The sequence below is a fragment of the Zingiber officinale genome, chromosome 4A, assembly GCF_018446385.1.
Source record: "Zingiber officinale cultivar Zhangliang chromosome 4A, Zo_v1.1, whole genome shotgun sequence".
In the NCBI taxonomy this organism is placed as follows: Eukaryota; Viridiplantae; Streptophyta; class Magnoliopsida; order Zingiberales; family Zingiberaceae; genus Zingiber; species Zingiber officinale.
In genome coordinates this window covers 116,459,448-116,482,232 of record NC_055992.1, presented here as the reverse complement: position 1 = coordinate 116,482,232, position 22,785 = coordinate 116,459,448, and the positions used below count along the sequence as shown (strand labels likewise).

At 44.5% G+C, this 22,785-nt stretch overlaps 1 long non-coding RNA gene across 1 annotated transcript; it reads right to left on the bottom strand.

Annotated features, from left to right (window-relative positions):
• Window positions 1-20,550: 20,550 nt before the first annotated feature.
• On the bottom strand, window positions 20,551-20,753 carry LOC121973585. The gene is made up of 2 exons (XR_006109675.1): window positions 20,657-20,753; window positions 20,551-20,587 (listed from the first exon to the last, which is right to left on the bottom strand). It is a non-coding gene; the product is annotated as an uncharacterized LOC121973585 (long non-coding RNA).
• Window positions 20,754-22,785: the final 2,032 nt, after the last annotated feature.

Sequence of the window (22,785 nt, the reverse complement as noted above, 5' to 3'; positions counted from 1 at the left end):
GGTCAGCGATTGCGGAATGGCGTCAGGAATGCTTTTCTGACACAACCCTACTGAGGTATGTTTGGGGAAGCGTGCACGTATCGAGAAGCATGCCCGCGCCTCCCCGGGGTCCTATATAAGGACCCTCCAGACTTCGACGGAGGTATGCGATTCTCATCACTGTAGCCACAGTAGCGTTACTTTGCTCCTCTTCTTCTTCACTGCCTGACTTGAGCGTCGGAGGGTCGTCGCCGGGAAACCCCTCCCGGCTCGGCTTCTTTGCAGGTTCGCCGGAGGTCTACACCATCATCAGAGGATAGCGAAGAGCGCCACGTCCCCAGCGTCCATCGACTCAGCGCTCGGACAGGATCAAATTGGTGCCGTCTGTGGGAACACACATGAATCCGAGCAGAGAAGATGGAAGAAGCTGGACGCCAACTCATGGTGACACTCTCCCCCGAAGAGTTCGACGCACTCATCCAAGCGCGAGCAGCGAAGATTGTGGAGCAACAGCAGAAAGCTCAAACCAAGCGAATGGTACAGCAGGCGACTTCTGCGTCGGGAGGCAAGGCAGCCCCAGAGGACCGACCGGAACAGCTCTCGATATGGGGGCAAAACAAAGGTCCGACTGGCACTCAGATGGAAACACCGCCCACCCCTATACCTTTCCATAGGGCTCTGTTCCAAACGCCCTCGGATGTCGCGCAAGCCAACCTCGACCGGGGCTCTTCGTCCGATGAGGCTCCCCTCCGCGACGCAAGGAAGGGCAAGGCACCACGGACAGACTCGTCTCCCGAGCGGATCAATAGGCAGTTCTCCAAGGTCATCCTGCGCGACCCACTATCAAGGCATTACGCGCCCCCGGCGATCGGGGAATACAACGGGACCACCGACCCGGACGACCATATGGGTAAGTTCGACAACACAGCCACTTTGCATCAATATACAGATGGTGTGAAGCGCTGGGTATTCCTCACCACCCTTTCTGGATCGGCACAACGATGGTTCCGGAGGCTACCGAACGGATCCATCACGAGCTTCAAAGAGTTCCGCACAACCTTCCTCCATCACTTCGCGAGCAGCAGGCGCTACCAGAAGACCAGCGTCAGTCTGTTCGCCATCAAACAAGGCTCGAATGAGTCGCTCCGAGCCTACATCCAGCATTTCAACCAGGTGACCATGGATATCCCGACGGTCACTTCTGAAACTATGATGAACGCGTTCACACAGGGGTTTGTGGACGGTGATTTCTTCCGTTCGCTCATCAGAAAGCCGCCTCGCAACTACGACCACATGTTGAATAAGGCCAACGAGTACATCAACGTGGAGGAAGCTCAGATGGCGAGGAAAAAGGAAGCACCATCCGAGCCACTAGCTCATGCCGAGCGGAAGTCGCCTTCCAATTATCAACCACCAAGAGGACCCCGCGCAGAGGTAGCCCGTCCTCATCAGAGGTCGCATGCTGTCCAACAAGTAGCGGCCGATCGACCTAAATCGAAAGGGAAGATATGGACTCTCATGTTTTGTTCGCTCCATTAGTCAGCAACTCACAACACCCGTGACTGTCGAAGCCTCCCCCCAATCGCTCATCCTACGCTAAGGAGCTATCGCCGTCGATCACCTTCGCCGAATCGACGACATCAACACCAAAGTCTTGGCCGACGTACAGAAAGGAGATCTTCCGAACGACAACATAACCAGCAGAACAGGGCCATTCCTCGGGCATCGCATGAACGACCCCGACCATCCGCTTGGGAGGAGGAGAATAGAGGCAATGCGTCGAGGGGTGAAATCAACATCATCGCTGGAGGACCGACCGTGTTGGTTGCTACTCGGAAAACCCAATGGCTCCACTGTACAAAAATTTTGTACGTGATCTGAACCTTTCCTAGCTACCATGTGTTCTTTTAAGTTAAACTTGTATCTCCTGCGAAACTTAACACGTTTGATTCCAAGTTTAACTTATATGTTCTTTTAGGTTTAGATTTGGATCTCCTGCGGAACTTAACACGTTTGATCCAAATCACCTAGGTTATAAATTCAATTAAATATTAGTTTCCAAAATTAGCTTCCAGTACTGCATGGTGAGGCACTTGGCCTTCTTGGATATGGGAGCAACCACCACCGACTAGACAAAGCCTTTTAAGGAAAGTTAATATTTAATTTCCTTATATAACTCTAGGTTAACCAAAAGGAACAATCAAATCACAAGGAAAAAAGAAAAAGAACACAACATCGAAATTAAATTCGAAAAACAAGAATCGAATGCCTCTTGTATTTGGTATTTATACAAAGAAAAATTAACTAGTATGATGCGGAAATTAAATACTAGTTATATCTCTTCCTTGTATGCTAAAAATCTTGAGATCTTTTGCCGTATCCCTCGCCTCCTCTTAGACGTCGTGTGGGCGATGATCCTCCAAGATGAACACCATCCGGAAAGCTTCTCCTCCTTCTCTAGAATTCGGCCACCACCACCACAAAGGAGCAAAAGAGAGCAAAGGGAAGAGAGGGAGAGGGGCCGACCACTTGATGATCTCCAACAACACAATATCAATTGCTATATTTTTCAAGGCCTCCCCTTCCCCCCTTTTTATATTAGTTTCCCAACGGAAAATTATGGAAAGAGTTTTATAAAAAATTAGACTCATTCCTATTTCCTTTTAATTTTTTATTTTTCTTTCCTTTTAATGAATCAATCCTAGATTGATTTATTAATTAAACAACTATTTGTTGATGTTTAATTATTTGACCGGCCCCTTGCTTGGGCACCAAGCAAGGTCGCCGACCACTTATTAAAAGGGAAAGAAAGAAATTTTTTTTAAAAAATTTAAAAGAAGAAAACTTCTAATAAAATTTTACAAACTCTTTTTTTTTTTCTAATGTAGATATTAAAAGGAAAGTTTTAAAATTTAAAACCAAGTTTTAAAATTTAAAACATCTCTAATAATATTTCTTTTTAAAAGAAAGTTTTATAAATTTTACAACTCTCTTTTAAAACCTTGTGGCCTAATTTAAATTAGGAAAATTTTATAAAATTTTAAAATCTCTTTTTACAAATTGTAAATATCTGAGGAAATTTAAAAATTCAAAAACGACCTTCCTAATTTAAATATTGCGGCCGACCCCCTTGCCCAAGGCAAGGGCCGACCACTTCTAGAGAATATGTGGCCGGCCATTGCTTGGTCACCAAGCAATGAACCGGCCCCTTCTTGGACACCAAGATAGACTTTTCTTTGGATGGACTTGAGGCTTTGTTGAGGCTACAACAGGGACCTAGAGGAGAAATTGGTTTTGGCCTTCCGATGAGCTCGATATCCCGTGGTCGCCCCGAACACACAACTCAAGTTCATCGATAATAACTCATTCCACTAGAGAGTTATTACCGGACTACCGCACCAATCCCAAATTATATTATGAGCTCCTTTTTATCATGAGTGTGTTAGTCTCCCTGTGTTTAAGATTACGAATGTCCACTAATTAAGTTAGTTACTGACAACTCATTTAATTAATATCTAACTCCAAGAGTAGTACCACCTAAATTTATTGTCATGTTGGACTAGGTCCACCTGCAGGGTTTAACATGACAATCCTTATGAGCTCCTCTTGGGGACATTCTCAACCTAGATAACTAGGGCACAGATTCCTTCTATAATCAACAACACATACTATAAGTAATATCATTTCCCAACTTATCGGGCATATTGATTTATCGAGCTAAACCTCACCCTTTGATAAGTCAAAGAAATAAATATTAAATATATATGCTTGTTATTATATTAGGATTAAGAGCACATACTTCCATAATAACTAAGGTCTAGCTCTTTTACTAAGTCAGTACAAAAAGAACTTACCTAAATGATCCTACTCAATACACTTAAAGTGTATCAGTGTAATTTATTAGTCAAGATAAACTAATACTTAATTACACTACGTCTATTCTGATGGTTTGTTCCTTTCCATCTTAGTCGTGAGCAACTGTTTATAATTTATAGAGAACCGACAACATGATCTTCTAAGTGTGACTCCACACTCCATGTTATCTACTATATAAATTAATTGAACAATTATCTTTAACAAATAAATATAAACATTTGACCAATGTGATTCTTTATTTCAAAATAAATGTGTACAAAAGCTAAACTTTTAAGTATACACTCCAACAGACCGGAGGCGACTCCAACAGGGCAAGGAAGGCGCATGCAAGACAGCTCGGGATCCACGCGGTCGGCTGCAGTCAGGAGCGGGCGAGCGGACTCGAGATCAGTTTTGGCCCTAGGGACCTCAAGGGAGTCGAAGTCCCGCATGATGACGCCCTCATAATCCGAGCGGTAATAGCTAACTACACTATTCACCGCATCTTCATTGATACAGACAGCTCGGTCAACATAATCTTCCAGAAGGCCTTCGACCAACTGCAAATCGACCGAGCCAAGTTGCTGCCGATGACAACCCCCCTCTACGGGTTCACCGGTAATGAAGTTTTGCCGGTCGGACAGGTCCTGCTGGCTATTTCACTGGGAGAGGAGCCGCTCAGAAGAACGCGGACTGCTAACTTCATTGCAGTCGACGCTCCCTCCGTGTACAATGTGATCTTGGGGCGACCGACTCTCAACGAGTTCCGAGCGGTCGTCTTCACCTTTTGCCAAAAGGTCAAATTCCCCGTGGAAGATCTGGTGGGAAAAGTCCGAGGTGATCAGCTAGCGGCCCGACGCTGTTATGTAGAGATGGTCCGATCCGAAGCCAAGGCCGCTCGGAAGGCACCACACGTCGAGGTAAATGCTATAACTGAAAAGCCACCTTCTTTAATTTACGAAGAAAAGGAGGAGGTAAGGATCCACCCTGTCCAACCGGATGCCACCACGTTCATCGCATCCGACCTGGAGTCGAGCCAGAAGGAGAAGATGATCAGATGTCTCCATCAAAACTGCGACGTCTTCGCCTGGTCGACCCACGAGCTGCCAGGGGTCTCGCTGAGCGTAGCGCGGCACGAACTCCACGTTCGGCCAGACGCTCAACTGGTGAAGCAGAGGAAGAGGGACTTCAGCGCCGAGCAGAATGTCATCATCCGAGCTGAAGTTGAGAAACTTCTGGAGGCCGACCACATACGGGAGGTGCAATTCCCTAGCTGGCTCGCCAATGTGGTGCTGGTCTCCAAGCCAGGCAACAAATGGAGAGTCTGCATCGATTTTCGAGATTTAACTAAGGCATGCCCGAAGGATTTTTACCCTCTACCCCGGATCGACCAACTGGTAGACTCTACTGCTAGATTCGAGCTGAGATGCATGTTGGATGCATATCAGGGCTACCATCATGTGCCGCTCGCCCGTGAAGATCAGGACAAAGTGAGCAACGTTACCGCGGACGACACTTATGTTGGAACCCCAAGGTTGTTTTGGTGTGATCAACAAGTTAAGTTAGGTCATGTTTGTTTCTAACCTTGTGTCTAAGTGTGCAGGAGCTTAGGAACACAGGTAGTCGAGCGGAAGACGTAGCTAGCGAGAAGGACGACACGCTGTGCGTCCGAGGGACGAGGCGCTGCGGAAGAGTACACCGGCGGACGAGAAGGAAGTGCGCGGTGGTTTCGAGGGATGAAAGCCAGAGCGGAAGATTGCTCGGGGAGCAAGAGACGCAGCTAGCGAGAAGGTCGATGACCGGGGGACGAAGACTGCAGATGAGTAAGCTGGCGGACGAGAAGGAAACACACGGCAATTCCGAGGGACGAAAAGCCGAAGGGAAGCACGCTTGAGAAGACCGGAACTTGGGTTCGGGTGAGCCCTATTCCGGATAGCAGAGATCACCCAATTAAGCGGATCCGGAGCAGAGGACCCGGATGAAAGTCAACTAGAGTTGACTCAACACCCGGGGCGCCCGGAACCCTTCCGGGCGCCCGGAAGTCAGTTTTTGACCAGATCGAGCTTTGACTCGATCTGAACGTTGGGGGATAAAATTTATCCCCCCCAGGGCACCCGGAACCCTTCCAGGCGCCCCGACCAAGGCTATAAATATAGCCTCGGTCCAGAAGCTTACAATTAACTCAGTAATTAGCATTCCAAACACTTGTGCGCTCACTGTTCTAGTTTAGCTTCTGTTTTTGTGCTTTCACCGGTGTAAGAGGCTTCTCCGCCCGAAGGAGTTTTTAGTGCGATCACTTTCCTTGGATTAACAACCTCCCCGGTTGTAACCAAGTCAAACACGGTGACTCGTTTCTTTCTTGTATTTCTGCTTAGCTAATTTTATACAAGTGTTAGTTTAAGAGTTCGAGAAGGGTTGCTTTTGTTTTTTTTACAGGGCTATTCAACCCCCCTTCTAGTCAGCCCAACGGTCCTACAAGTGGTATCAGAGCCGAGTACGCCTCAGAAGGACTAACCACCGTCTGAAGCAACAAAACAATGACCGGAGCTAGCGACTACCCACCAGCATTTGAGGGGGAGCTTGCTTCTTGGAAGAAACAAATGACGGTATTTCTTAACTCTGATATTGGTATTTCTCTAATAATGAAAACAGGTTATGAAGCACCAAAGACAACGAATGGAGAAGAACTCGATCTACGCCTATGGAACCAGAAGCAACGTGACGAGTCAATGGCAAACGGTCGGGCAGAGTTTCACATTTTAACCGCAATACCAAACAAAGACTTTGATAGAGTTGGCAAATACAACATCGCAAAAGAACTTTGGGAAATGTTCTTAAAACTCTACGAAGAACCGATTGAAGCTGTCCCCTCAATAGACATCGAGCCGTCATTAGAATCCGAGATGGAAGAAATTACCGAGACAGCCCCAACAACCGAAGTACATCCCGAGATCAATGAAGGGGGAGAATTTTCGGAAGAAAGTAATTCAACAGGGGGAGAACCAACGACCGACGAGGTAAGTAAGGTATGGACTCGAACCTCTAAACAACTGGTTCAATTAATCAAATTACCTGAAGATTTTTGCGAATCAAAAATTGAATCATCGAAAGAATTTTTCGAATTACAAAATGTTTTGACAAAAGATTCTTGCGAATCACAAAGTATTTTTTTGAAAATTTTTTCCGGATCTAAAAATTTTTCTGAAATACAAATTATCTCGTTGAAAGAGTTTTTCGAATCACAAAATGATTTGACAAAAGAATCTTACAAATTACGAAACATTTTTTCGAACAAAGTTTGCAAATTAGAGATATTATCGAAAGAGTTTTTCGGAGTAGTAAATCTATTATCCACAGATTGTTGCAAATTTATGTTGTCAAAATACTTTTACAAATTACAAAATATTTTGTCGAACGAAGTTTGCAAATCAGAAGTATTGTTGAAAAACTTTATCAAGTTTATATTATCGAAGTATCTTTGCAAATTAGGAGTTCAAAATACAATAGAAAATGACATGTTACAATTTGCAGAAATTTCTACGTGCTCAAAGTTTCTTGTTTCAAAGTTAAGAAATTATGATAAATTAAAATGGGAATTTAAAATTTTCTGATAAAAGTATTAGAATATATAAATAAATAAATGCATAGAAAATTTCTTTTAATGTTATCAATTCTCTTAAATTTTCTTGCATAAACTTTTCAGCTTAGAAAGTTTTTTGATGACAAATACTTGAAATTTTTTTTCAAAAATTATTTCTTGACTTAGAAATTTTCCTTTACTTGGAAATATTTTCCTTGAAAATCATTGATATATATTTTTAACCCTTAGATTCTTTTTGCACCTCATTTTTATTGTGATCAAAGGGGGAGAAGGGGAAGTATAAGTCTAGGGAGAGGTAGAAAATTGAAAATTAAAATTTGGAATGGTTGAAATTTAATTTTTTTCTATCATGTTGCATGTTATTGCAATAAATTTTTTAATTTCATATCTATTTTACCCTAGCTTAACTTGGGTTGATCACACCAAAAAGGGGGAGATTGTTGGAACCCCAAGGTTGTTTTGGTGTGATCAACAAGTTAAGTTAGGTTCTGTTTGTTTCTAACCTTGTGTCTAAGTGTGCAGGAGCTTAGGAACACAGGTAGTTGAGCGGAAGACGCAGCTTACGAGAAGGACGGCACGCTGTGCGTTCGAGGGACGAGGCGCTGCGGAAGAGTACACCGGCGGATGATAAGGAAGTGCGCGATGGTTCCGAGGGACGAAAGCCGGAGCGGAAGATTGCTCGGGGAGCAAGAGACGCAGCTAGCGAGAAGACTGCGGATGAGTACGCTGGCGGACGAGAAGGAAACACACGGCAATTCCGAGGGACGAGAAGCCTGAGGGAAGCATGCTTGAGAAGACCGGAACTTGGGTTCGGGTGAGCCCTATTCCGGATAGCAGAGATCACCCAATCAAGCGGATCCGGAGTAGAGGACCCGGACGAAAGTCAACTAGAGTTGACTCAACACCCGGGGCGCCCGGAAGTCAGTTTTTGACCAGATCGAGCTTTGACTCGATCTGAACGTTGGGGGATAAATTTATCCCCCCCAGGGCGCCCGGAACCCTTTCAGGCGCCCCGACCAAGGCTATAAATATAGCCTTGGTCCAGAAGCTTACAATTAACTCAGTAATTAGCATTCCAAACACTTGTGCGCTCACTATTCTAGTTTATTTCTATTTTTGTGCTTTCACCGGTGTAAGAGGCTTCTCCGCCCGAAGGAGTTTTTAGTGCGATCACTTTCCTTGGATTAACAACCTCCTCGGTTGTAACCAAGTCAAACATGGTGCCTCGTTTCTTTCTTGTATTTCTGCTTAGCTAATTTTATACAAGTGTTAGTTTAAGAGTTCGAGAAGGGTTGCTTTTGTTTTTTTTACAAGGCTATTCAACCCCCTTCTAGTCGGCCCAACGGTCCTACAAGTGGTATCAGAGCCGAGTACGCATCAGAAGGACTAACCGCCGTCTGAAGCAACAAAACAATGGCCGGAGCTAGCGACTACCCACCAGCATTGGAGGGGGAGCTTACTTCTTGGAAGCAACAAATGACGATATTTCTTAACTCTGATATTGGTATTTCTCTAATAATGAAAACAAGTTATGAAGCACCAAAGACAACGAATGGAGAAGAAATCGATCTACGCCTATGGAACAAGAAGCAACGTGACGAGTCAATGGCAAATGGTCGGGCAGAGTTTCACATTTTAACCGTAATACCAAACAAAGACTTTGATAGAGTTGGCAAATACAACATCGCAAAAGAACTTTGGGAAAAGTTCTTAAAACTCTACGAAGAACCGATTGAAGCCGTCCCCTCAATAGACATCGAGCCGTCATCAGAATCCGAGATGGAAGAAATTACCGAGACAGCCCCAACAACCGAAGTACGTCCCGAGATCAATGAAGGGGGAGAATTTTCGGAAGAAAGTAATTCAACAGGGGGAGAACCAATGACCGACGAGGTAAGTAAGGTATGGACTCGAACCTCTAAACAACTGGTTCAATTAATCAAATTACCTGAAGATTTTTGCGAATCAAAAATTGAATCATCGAAAGAATTTTTCGAATTATAAAATGTTTTGACAAAAGATTCTTGCGAATCACAAAGTATTTTTTCGAAAACTTTTTCCGGATCTAAAAACTTTTCCGAAGTACAAATTATCTCGTTGAAAGAGTTTTTCGAATCGCAAAATGATTTGACAAAAGAATCTTACAAATTACGAAACATTTTTTCGAACAAAGTTTGCAAATTAGAGATATTATCGAAAGAGTTTTTCAGAGTAGTAAATCTATTATCCACAGATTGTTGCAAATTTATGTTGTCAAAATACTTTTGCAAATTACAAAATATTTTGTCGAACGAAGTTTGCAAATCAGAAGTATTGTTGAAAAACTTTATCAAGTTTATATTATCGAAGTATCTTTGCAAATTAGGAATTCAAAATATAATAGAAAATGACATGTTACAATTTGCAGAAATTTCTACATGCTTAAAGTTTCTTGCTTCAAAGTTAAGAAATTATGATAAATTAAAATGAAAATTTAAAATTTTCTGATAAAAGTATTAGAATATATAAATAAATAAATGCATAGAAAATTTCTTTTAATGTTATTAATTCTCTTAAATTTTCTTGCATAAACTTTTCAGCTTAGAAAGTTTTTTGATGACAAATACTTGAAATTTTTTTACAAAAGTTATTTCTTGACTTAGAAATTTTCCTTGACTTGGAAATATTTTCCTTGAAAATCATTGATATATATTTTTAACCCTTAGATTCTTTTTGTACCCCATTTTTATTGTGATCAAAGGGGGAGAAGGGGAAGTATAAGTCTAGGGGGAGGTAGAAAATTGAAAATTAAAATTTGGAATGGTTGAAATTTAATTTTTTCTATCATGTTGCATGTTATTGCAATAAATTTTTTAATTTCATATCTATTTTACTCTAACTTAACTTGGGTTGATCACACCAAAAAGGGGGAGATTGTTGGAACCTCAAGGTTGTTTTGGTGTGATCAACAAGTTAAGTTAGGTCCTGTTTGTTTCTAACCTTGTGTCTAAGTGTGCAGGAGCTTAGGAACACAGGTAGTCGAGCGGAAGACGCAGCTAGCGAGAAGGACGGCACGCTGTGCGTCCGAGGGACGAGGCGCTGCGGAAGAGTACACCGACGGACGATAAGGAAGTGCGCGATGGTTCCGAGGGACGAAAGCCGGAGCGGAAGATTGCTCGGGGAGCAAGAGACGCAGCTAGCGAGAAGGTCGACGACCGAGGGACGAAGACTGCGGATGAGTACGCTGGCGGACGAGAAGGAAACACACGGCAATTCCGAGGGACGAGAAGCCGGAGGGAAGCACGCTTGAGAAGACCGGAACTTGGATTCGGGTGAGCCCTATTCCGGATAGCAGAGATCACCCAATCAAGCGGATCCAGAGCAGAGGACCCGGACAAAAGTCAACTAGAGTTGACTCAACACCCGGGGCGCCTGGAACTGTCCGGGGCGCCCGGACCAGCCCGGGGCGCCCGGACCAGCCCGGGGCGCTCGGACCAGTCCGGGGCGCCTAGACAAGCCCGGGGCGCCTGGAACCCTTCCGGGCGCCCGGAAGTCAGTTTTTGACCAGATCGAGCTTTGACTCGATCTGAATGTTGGGGGATAAAATTTATCCCCCCAGGGCGCCCGGAACCCTTTCAGGCGCCCCGACCAAGGCTATAAATATAGCCTTGGTCCAGAAGCTTACAATTAACTCAGTAATTAGCTTTCCAAACACTTGTGCGCTCACTATTCTAGTTTAGCTTCTGTTTTTGTGCTTTCACCGGTGTAAGAGGCTTCTCCGCCCGAAGGAGTTTTTAGTGCGATCACTTTCCTTGGATTAACAACCTCCCCGGTTGTAACCAAGTCAAACACGGTGCATCGTTTCTTTCTTGTATTTCTGCTTAGCTAATTTTATACAAGTGTTAGTTTAAGAGTTTGAGAAGGGTTTCTTTTGTTTTTTTTACAGGGCTATTCAACCCCCCATCTAGCCGACCCAACGGTCCTACAACTTATTGTTATAACATGATGTCGTTCGGACTAAAAAACGTCGAAGCCACATACCAGCGGCTAATGAACAAAGTGTTCTGGGAGCAGATCGGGCGCAACCTGGAAGTCTACGTGGATGATATACTGATCAAGTCACTCCGAGCGGTGGATCTTTGTACAGACATAGAGGAAACCTTCCGAACACTGAGGTGGTATGGAGTCAAGCTAAACCCCCAAAAATGTCTGTTTGGAGCAAAAGGCGGGTGCTTCTTGGGATATATCGTGACCGAGTCGGGCATAGAGGCGAACCCTAGCAAGGTGAAAGCACTACAAGACATGCCGCCTCCCAAGAATCTGAGGGAAGTGCAACGCCTCACCGGCCGAATAACAGCATTGTCTAGATTCATCTCTAAGATAGCCGACCGAAGCTTGCCATTTTTCAGAATATTGCGCCGAGCAACCAAATTCCAATGGGATCAGGAGTGCGACCGGGCATTCGAGGAGCTGAAAGCCTATCTGAATTCATTGCACGTACTGGCTAAACCGAATGTAGGCGAGTCGCTCCGTATATACCTGTCATCAACCGAGCATGCTGTCGGCTCGGCGCTGGTGAGGGGAGGCGGAGAAGAGCAGCCTGTGTATTTCTTGAGCCACATCTTAAAAGATGCTGAATCCCTCTATACTGATCTCGAGAAGCTCGCATTCGCCCTAGTCCTGGCCGCACGGAGGCTCCATCCTTATTTCTTGGTGCATACTATCATCGTTATGACAAATAGCCCCCTGGGAAGAGTACTCCTAAATCCTGAGGCATCCGAGCGGCTCATTAAGTGGACAACGGAGCTCAGTGAATTCGACATCCAGTATCAACCCCTCTCGGCGATCAAGGCGCAGTCCTTGGCAGATTTCATAACAGAGGTACAAAATCCTGAACCCAAAGCTTTGTGAAAGGTATTTGTGGACGGGTCGTCCACTCGGCTCGGGAGTGGGATCATTATCTTACTGCTCTCTCCTCAAGAAGAACGGATGCTTCTGTCCGTCCGGCTGGATTACCGAGCAACAAATAACGAGGCGGAATATGAGGCCCTTATAGCCGGCCTACAGGCCGTGCGACATGTGGGAGCCCACCGGGTGATACTGTACTCTGACTCCCAATTGGTCGCTCAACAACTCTCGGGGTCCTTCGAGATAAACATAGCAAGGCTCCGGCTCTATGCGGAGGCCTTTGAAAAGCTCAGAACTAACTTCATCGAGGTTGTCATACAAAAGATCCCCCGAGCCGAGAACCAGTTAGGGGATGAGTTAGCCAAGCTCGCTAGCTCAATATCGCCGATCGTCATCCAACAGCCAATTGAGCAGGTGTCCTTGGTGGTGCACATCGACCGGATGGAAGGCCTCACATTCCCGAGTGATTGGAGAATAGCCATAATAGAATTTTTACGTTCGGAGGCCACGCCGTCCGATCGGGAGGAAGCCCAGCTATTGAGGAGAAGAGCCGACCGGTTCACACTCATTGGGGACCAACTTTACAAAAAGGCGTTCTCCCGCGCCACTGCTGAAGTGTGTCAGCTCGGAAGACACAGAATATATTCTCCAGGAAGTACATCAAGGATCTTGCGAAGGTCATCCGGGCGAGCGATCGTTGGCTAGGAAGATCCTACTGGCCAGATACTTCTGGCCAACTCTATAAGAAGACGCCGCTCGGACCGTCGCTACCTGGCTTTCCTGTCAGAAGTTCCACAGCTTCTCCCATAGGCTAACGGAGAAGATAAAGATGTCTGCTGTGTCCTGCCCGTTCGACCAGTGGGGTATGGATATAGTGGGGTCTTTCCCTATGGCGACCGGGAAATGGAAGTTTTTATTGGTGGCGGTCGACTATTTCTCCAAGTGGGTCGAAGTCAAACCACTGGCCAAAATAACCGAGCAGATGGTCAAAAAGTTCATCTGGTAACATATAATTTGGCGGTTTGGCATTCCTCGTCGGCTCATTTCGGATAACGGGTGGCAATTCGTTGGTCAGGAGCTCGGAGAATGGTGCAAGGGATACGACATTGAACAACACTTCACTTCCATGGCGTATCCTCAGAGCAATAGTCAAGCCGAAGTAGCCAATCGGGAGATCCTGCGAATGCTTCGGGTTCGGCTCGATCGCATGGAGGAAGCTGGGTGGACGAGCTGCCCGGCGTGCTATGGGCTATTCGCACAACCTCAAAGGAGGGAACGGGGGTAACACCGTTCCACTTGGTATATGGGGGCGAAGTCGTCGTCCCAGTCGAGATCGGAGTCGAGTCCGATCGGATCCAGAACTACGATGGGGACAACACCGAGCGGAGACAGCTGGAGTTGGACCTAGTTGACGAAGCAGGAGCTAAAGCAGCCGTCCGACTGATGGCGTACCGGCAAAGAATGAAGCAGAATTACAACAGGCGTGTAATTCCCAGAGCATTCCAGGTCGGCGACCTAGTATGGAAGAAGGTGAAGCCGATCGGCGATGTGAGTAAGATGGCAGCTCCCTGGGCGGGACCCTTCAGAGTCGTCGAGAAGCTCCGATCGGGTGCATACTATTTGGAAGATGAGGACGGACGACGGCTAGAACGACCATGGAGCACAAACCATCTCCAGCTGTACCGAGCGGGGTAAAAGGTGCGCCATTGTAATTTATCTCATGTATGCCTTGTTCGTCTGTATCCATTGGCTGTAGGAGTAAAAAATAAAAAAGACAAAGGATATGAGCTTTTATTGCCGAACGGCAAAACTCCTTGAAAACCGTCGAGCGGCGACGTTAAACTCCAGAGTCGGACCGGCTACTATAAACCCCCCCTGGTCGGAAGACCGTCGAGCGGCGACGTTAAACTCTAGGGTCGAAGCGGCGACCATAAATACCCCGCTCGAAGACCGTCGAGCGGCGACGTTAAACTCTAGGGTCGAAGGGGTGACCATAAATACCTCGCTTGAAGACCGTCGAGCGGTGACGTTAAACTCTAGAGTCGAACCAGCGACTATAAACCCTCCGGTCGGAAGACCGTTGAGCGGCGACGTTAAACTCTAGAGTCGAACCGGCGACTATAAACCCCCGGTCGGAAGACCGTCGAGCGGCGACGTTAAACTCTAGAGTCGAACCGGCGACTATAAACCCCTCGGTTGGAAGACCGTCGAGCGGAGACGTTAGACTCTAGAGTCGAACCGGCGACTATAAACCCCCCGGACGGGACAGCGTCGCGCAAATATACTACGGCCCAGCGTCTAGGGCCGATGATCAGCAATCCTTGATCTTAAGGACAAGGAACAAACAATGGTGTGCGTCTACCAGCGCCGACCAGCGAAAAGCTAACGGAATGGAAGGTCGTTCGACCGAGCAACGCAGTTGAGAAAAACACTTCAACGTAAAACTAACAGAAGTTCCATGCGGAATGAAGGTCGTTCGACCGAGCGGTGCAGTTATAAGAAACACTTCACGGAAGGCTAACAGAGCAAAAATTGGCATTCCAAATTTATAGTTATAAGTTTGCCGATTGGGAGGATTACAAAAAACACTTCATTCAAGATAATTGAAAACATGCTTCAGAATGGTGGTGAGAAGCGTCGCATGCTCCGTAGCAGGGATGACCACGGATTCGGGGAGTTGACCCTTGGACTTCAGATAGTCCGCCGTGGTGGTGATGGCCAACTCGAAGACAATGACCATCCGGTCGTAGACCTTCTCAGCAAATTCCGCCGAGCGGATGTACTTCTGCCTCAAGGTGGCGACACGACACCTCGTGGGTCGAGGATCGGACGTGGGAAGTCTATGGTCCTTTGTTTGATGGGGGATTGTTAGGGTTGCAAGGTTGCAAACATAGTCCCATATTGAAAACACATGGTAAAGATCATGGGTTTATAAGAGAAAGATATCTCCATTTGGTATGAGGCCTTTTGGGTAGAGCCCAAGAGCAAAACCATGAGGGCTTAGACCCAAAGTGGACAATATCATGCAATTATGAAGATATCTAAATTCTTTTCGATCCAACAGGGGTGAGGGGGCTTCATGAGACACAACCCTTATTCTCTTGCTTGGAGATCTCTAGGTGGCCGACCCTCTCCCTTCTCCCTTTCCCTTTGCTCTCTTCTCCTTGGTGGTGTTGGTGGCCGAATTTTAGAAGAAGAGGAGAAGCTCTTTTGGGTGGTGTTCATCTTGGGTGGTGTTTATCGAATTTATTTTTCGAGTTTGTGTTTTCTTCTTTTTCGAATTTGTGATTCGATTGTTCTTTTTGGTTAACCTAGAGTTATTTAAGGAAATAAATATTAGCTTTCCTTAAAAGGCTTTGCCTAGGCGGTGGTGGTTCCTCACATATCCAAGAAGGCCATGTGCCTCGCTATGCAGTCCTGGAAGTCAATTTTAGAAATTAATATTTATGGAATTAATAACTTAGGTAGATTTGAATCAATAGTGTTAAGTTCCGCTTGCGATTCAAATTTAAACAATTAATAACAGATAAGTTAAATTTGGAATAAATGATGTTAAGTTCCGTCTGCGATTCCTAATTTAACTTCTAAAGAACACAATAGGTTATTTAAGGAAAGGTTCGACACTTGTACAAAAAATTTTTGTACAGTGGAACCGGTATGTTTTCCTAGATCTAACCAACAGTCCGACCTGCCATTTGGTCTGGAAAGAAAGTCAACCAGGAATACGAAGAAAAAAGTAGATCTCTTTCCAATGTTTGTTGGAAGAGGGCAGATTATCAAAAAAGACTAAACCGGGCCGAGCCTGAAACAAATAAGTGCACGACTCGGACTGCTTGGGATAGTAGAAATAATAGAAGACTTCTGGGCGGAGGGGAATGTTGTGTATCTTAAATAATATCACAACTCCGCACAGAAGGCAAAAAGTGTTGGGAACCAACTGGGCGAGTAGAATGCCGAAGAAATGGCAAACTTCGGCGATGAAGGGATGGAGAGGGAACCGCAGACCGGCTGTGAATTGGTCGCGGAAGAAACAAATAGCGTCGCGCGGCGGTTTGTGCGGCCGAGCGGAAGGCGAGGGTAAAATCAGTTCGAAATTAGAAGGGATGTCAAAAGTGTTTATCAGACTCTCGGCATCACGCCAATCGAACTGCGACTCCATGGGTCGAGAGCGAGGTCCGTGGGCTGGGAAGAGCTAGCCATCGCCGGAACAGTGGAGGAGGCAAGGATCGGAAGAAAACGCAAAGGCTCAGGGAAGACGAACGAAACAGTGACCGAAAGACAAGAACGCGGCAAGGAACGCAAAGAAAACATGAGAATCAAAGGGAGAAAGGCAGAGAACCTTACAGAAAAGATGAGGATCGAAAGAAGAGGGCAAGGGGTCGCCGAAGTGCCGAGGAACGAGGTCATCGGAGCAACGAGCGCAGGAAAAGGCTTCTGAGCACGCGGCGGCGAAAGTGCGACGGAAGAAGGCGACAAGAGCTTTATAAGGATGGGCTCGATCCGCCCGAGCCGTCGGGTGCAGGTCACATAACCTGAGGCCCGCATCCAACCATCCATTTCAAACCGATGAACGTCGCATCGGGCGTAAGGCAACGATCGTACGATGATGTCAACTGCGCCACATGGCACTCGGTTAGAGGAGGGCATTTAATGAGCCCCATCACAAGGCAGAACCCGCGTGCTCAACCATAATGGCGGAGATTTGCACGCATTCTGAGAAGATCCCGCGGACATCATCACAGCTCATCGACAAGCCACTTGGGCGGCCCTCGGCAATTAGCCGACCGGCGCTATTCGACCCCATAGTGGCCGAGCGGAGGTACACTTTCGGGAGTGGCAGGATGGCTGTCGCTTGGCCAAACTCATAGTCCAGTCAGTCGGACTTAGCGCCTCCTTCGACTAGACTTGAGGGGGAGGCATGTGATCCGGTGATAAGGATGGGGGACCTTCGTTGGCGGGAGGACAACGACACGTGGAGGTCAATGGTCAAGAGGGGCAACCCCAAGGTCGTGCCGAGCGGACTAGCAGGCCGACTGAGCGTCCGGCGGACCGAACATCCGGCCAGGGGTCTCCCAGGTCGGACGAAAGACAGCCCGACCAGGGGTCGGGTTTCCGATACTCAAGTTAAAATAGTCTCTATCCGAGTGGACATGCCTCTCGATTGAGCCACAGGACAATAAGGCGCAATCTCATCCGAGCACATGAGCAGGGCTTCCCCGCCCGGTCCGAGGTATGCGCATTCCCAGAGGCCATGAGCACTGAGCGACCGGTCCGCTCGGCCCGGGAATAGGCAAGAGGTGCAAAGGGACAAAAGGGACAGCTGGTAACATAATACTCGAGACACCTACCGCCGACAAACAGCATGGTCGGCGGCCGGAGCAGACAGAGTATCGTACAGTGGAAGTTTCCACCGTTACGTCAGGGATATGCTCGGACGATTGTGGAATGACGCCAGACATGCTTTTCTGACACAACCCTACTGAGGTATGTTTGGGGAAGCGTGCACGCATTGAGAAGCGTGCCCGCGCCTCCTCGGCGTCCTATATAAGGACCCCCAGACTTCGACGGAGGTATGCGATTCTCATCACAGTAGCCACAGTAGCGTTACTTTGCTCCTCTTCTTCTTCACTGTCTGACTTGAGCGTCGGAGGGTCATCGTCGAAAAACCCCTGTTAGTGCAATCGACCTAGGTTTTGATGTGTGTGTCAAAGAGTTTAAGTTAGACTTTCATATGTATTTGATATGTGTTTTGAGTCTTGCAGGACTTGGTGGAACACATGAGAACTTGGTGCGACCAAGTGTGGGAAGCTCATCCAAGGACTCGGATCATTGAGTCGGTGAAGGGTGGTGTGGAAGACATCTGAGGGACCGCAAGACGAGGAGCAATAGAGTGGAACCGAGGGAAGTGGACTTCAAGGTAGCGTGAAGGATGACACGGAGAGGAGCCGCGGGCTCGGGTGCATCTAAGGGACGAAGGCCGAGGAAGAGGACTTTAAAGGCAACTCCGGAAAGGATGAGAGGAGTGAATGTATTGGGACCAGTCGACTGATCCAGCTTCACTGAATGCACAGAAGCATTCTGTGCTTGTCGGCTATGGGGACCAGTCGACTGGTCCTGAGACCAGTCGCCTAGTACATAGCCGTTGGCAGAATTTGACTTTCTGCAGAGAGTCATTGGCTGGGTCCAACGACACACCAGTCGACTGGTGCTTGGACCAGTCGACTGGTGTCTGGGTTTGAGTTGATTTGTGATCAACTCTCTCCTCTTACTTAAGGGGAGCTTTGGGGCATTAAGGAGGTTACTGATGCATACAGATTAACTCATATTTTGTGCCCAAAGCTCCCAAGTCAATTCTCTTCCTCCCAATCTAAACTCCATCTTGTAAAGAGGAAGAGAACCTTTGTGAGAGGTTTACTCCACCGAAAAGGAGAAGCTCTAGCTGGAGATTGCCGGGGACTGATCCACCGAAGGATCAAGGGCTCGTCCACCTCAAGGACACGTCGTGGAGTAGGAGCATCATCTCCGAACCACGTTACATCAAGCGTGTTAGCGTTTGTATTATTATTTGTTTCTAATTGCTTTAGTTTTTGTATTTTCGCTACGCACTAACCTTTTGTAGAGAAGAAATCGTCTTGGGGGTGGCCTAGCTATCCAACCCCCTTTCAAGCCGACCACCGATCTTCCAACAACCCCTCTCGGCTCGGCTTCTTTGCAGATTCACCAGAGGTCTACACCATCATCAGAGGATAGCGGAGAGCGCCACGTCCCCAGTGCCCATCAACTCAGCGCTCGGACAGGATCATATACTAATGTGATTATACTAGAACAAGATTTCCAGTCCCAACAAAAATAATAACAAAAATATAAACGCTGGTAAAAGAATTCACAAAAGAACTCAAATCAATATTAGAGATAGTTACTCTATGAAAGGTTCAAAAGAATGATCACCAAATTAAACTAGTCATTGCATCAAAAAGATGACATAATTGTAACTCAAACATCAAAATTATGCAAAGGCAGCATGGAATTATTATAACGCATCACAGTATAAGGTGTTCTAAAAAAAATCAAAAGAAACAATCAAAAGAGCAAGGACATGAAGATACAAAGCTAAATTAATAATAATGTAGTAGAATTTGTTTAGCAGCGTTATCTTATATAGATAGCAAACATGACATAAGATGCAATGTATCAAGGTAAAATGAAAATATATAATCAACTATAACATGACATGAAAAAAATTCAAACATAAAATTTACCATAAATTTATCAAGAATCACCACCACCGCCATTATCATCATCACCATCATCGCCATCACCAGGAGGAATATGACTTGGAACAGAACTTAACTGAAGATGTCGCATAATAAAATCTTGTTGTCAACGCATTTCTCTCATTTCTTCATCCCTGTCCTTTATAATGCCCTTCAACTAGGAAATCTCTTCAATCAAGTTATGCATGTGTTGGGTATGTGAGGAGGAGGAAGAAGATATACGACCAACTCTATGGTCTGCTCAATGAACCCATTCCGAATATCTTTCCTCCCCCTTTTGGCCCCCCACTCGCCTGTACCCATAAATTGAAATCACTACCAACAGACGACTCAGACCCCTCAATATCAGAACTAGCAGAAGCTGAACATCTCTGTGCTACCTCTAACTCAACATATTTTTCCTGTATTGTAAAAATAAAATAAAACAAATTTACAATAATAAAATTTTAGGAATGCAAGAGTATAAAGTTAGAGCAAATACATTAATAATAGATTCTAAGTTATAAATTAAGATCCAAAATTTATTCAAATCTTAATTGCTTTAGCTCTGTCCCCGCTCCAAGTCTTATCATTTTTCTGAAATGTGCGGGTGAAAGTATCTATAAAATTAGGCTCCTTTCCCAATTCTTTGGTATAAAAAAGATAATTAAAATAATTAAATAGTGTAAAATAGATTAAGAAAATATTAGGAGAGTTAAAAAATTACCAATCTACGTCTATGCTCATCCACATTGATAGAGCCTCCTGCATATGTCGCAGTCAATTCTCCAGAATTAAAAGATTGATTTATTTTATTCTGGTAACTTCTTTTTTTAAACTCCTCACTTTCCCAAAAATTTGAAATCCTTATCCAATTTTCCTCGGTGATGAATGGTGGTTTTTTCCCCCTCGACTTTGCATGATTGAGTACATGACGAATGTGATCGCCATATTTTTTCATGAAAATCCTCTTTATTTCCATCTCATCAATCATGTCCCAAGTGAATGATCGCTACAATAGAAGAAAAATAAATATTTATATATTCACTTTTATTTAAGATATAAAATGATTGAGATATACCTTAAATTCACTCCACCATAGCTCTCTCGTCGGTGCTGGAGTGCTTGTATAACTCATCGAGTCTCCTCTCCAATGGTTATTCACGATTTTATTAATCTCGTGAATAACACGGACAGAATTATCAAATCTATTATAAATTACAAAAAAATTGTTAAATAATTAAAATAGTTAAAAAAATAAAATAATTTGATTCTACTTATGAATCTCCATAAGGGGATATATGCTCTCGAGTGTCTGGCCTCTCAGCAACCGAGTGTCGAGAAGGAACGAAAGAGGGTACTGGCGACTCAATCGGTGAAGGTGCTGTGGAAGGAGAAGGCACTGTCGAAGGAGAAGGCGATCTTGTATAGGAAGGTACTGGCATAGATATATGCGATGGGATTGACATAGGTGTATGCGATGGTACTGGCATAGGTGTATGCATCCTCTACTGGGGGTGTAGCAACAGTGTCTGCAGGTGCTGTAATTGGAGAGCTCCGTCTACGGCCACCCCGTCGAAACATATTATGAAAATTTAAAAATATGATAAAGTAAATACAAATATTATGCTTAATGACTAATTTGAAAAAAAAAACTCACCATAATTTCTAAAAATAAGAGAGTGCACAAACCCCTGAGACGACGATGAGATATAACTTCTAATCACCTATAGAAAAAACTACATAGTATTAACATATAAAATATATAAATGAAAAAAGAAAATAATTATATACTAATTGAGACAGATTAACTAATTGAGCTATGAGTTTTGTAATTTGTAGATTAAAACTAAATTTGCTCCTAAAAAATCAGTATCATATATGAAAATAAAGTATCATAAAATTTATTTTAATAAGATAACAAAACTTACCCATTACAAAAAATCAAAGTCCTCATTGTCATTATCATCCTCATTGTCATTATCATCCTCGTCATCATCATCGTCATCGTCGTCGTCGTCGTCCTCCTCCTCCTCCTCATCATCATCATCGTTCTCGCCATCTAAAAATTTGATAGATGACCCTAGAGAGCTCAGAATGACACGAAACAAGTTTCTATGGGTTTGTATCGTTCTCGCCATCTTACTAGTGGACCCAAACAAATTTTTTAACTAATATTCTGACGTACATAAATTTTTGAATCAAGATTTTAATATTTATTACTCGTTCGGGTTAGAAAATTTATAAACGTCGGAATATTGGTTAAAAATTTGGTTTGGGCCCACTAGTAAGATGAGGAGAATGATACGAATCCATAGAAACTTATTTCGTGTCAATCCGAGATCTCTAGGGTCATCTTCCAAATTTTTAAAGTCTCACTTAAAAAACAGAAATTTGCGACGAACTCGGCATTTCGTCCCAAATTTGCGACGAATTCCAAATTTCATTCCAAAATTTCATTTTTATTTTTTTTATTTGATACTTTAAAAAATTGATAGATGGCCCTAGAGAGCTCGGAATGATACGAAACAAGTTTCTATGGGTTCGTATCATTCTCACCATCTTACTAGTGGGCCCAAACAAAATTTTTAACTAATATTCTGATGTTTATAAATTTTTGAATCAAGATTTTAATATTTATTACTTGTTCGGGTTAGAAAAATTATAAACATCAGAATATTGGTTAAAAATTTGGTTTGGGCCCACTTGTAAGATGAGGAGAATGCTACGAACTCATAGAAACTTGTTTCGTGTCAATCCGAGATCTCTAGGGTCATCTTCCAAATTTTTAAAGTCTCACTTAAAAAAAACAGAAATTTGCGACAAACTCAAATTTTTCAAAAATTGTAATTTTTCAAAAAACAAAATATATACATCCAAAATACGGGAGATGTACCTACAGAGCTCCGAAATCCGAATCACATGAAAAAAGTTTCTATGGGTTCGTATCGATCTCCTGATCGCAACGGTGACCTCAATTTTTTTTTCACACAATATATTTAGGTGAGTAATTTTTTAATACCAAAATCACTTCACCATTTTCAAACACTAACTCTTAAGCTTTATGAACTCCTTCTACTTATTATTACGATTAAAAAATTTAAAAAAATATTTGAGGGCATCGTTGCAATCATGAGATCGATACGAACCCATAGGAACTTATTTCATGTGATTCGGAGCTCTATAGGTCCATCTCCCGTATTTTGGACG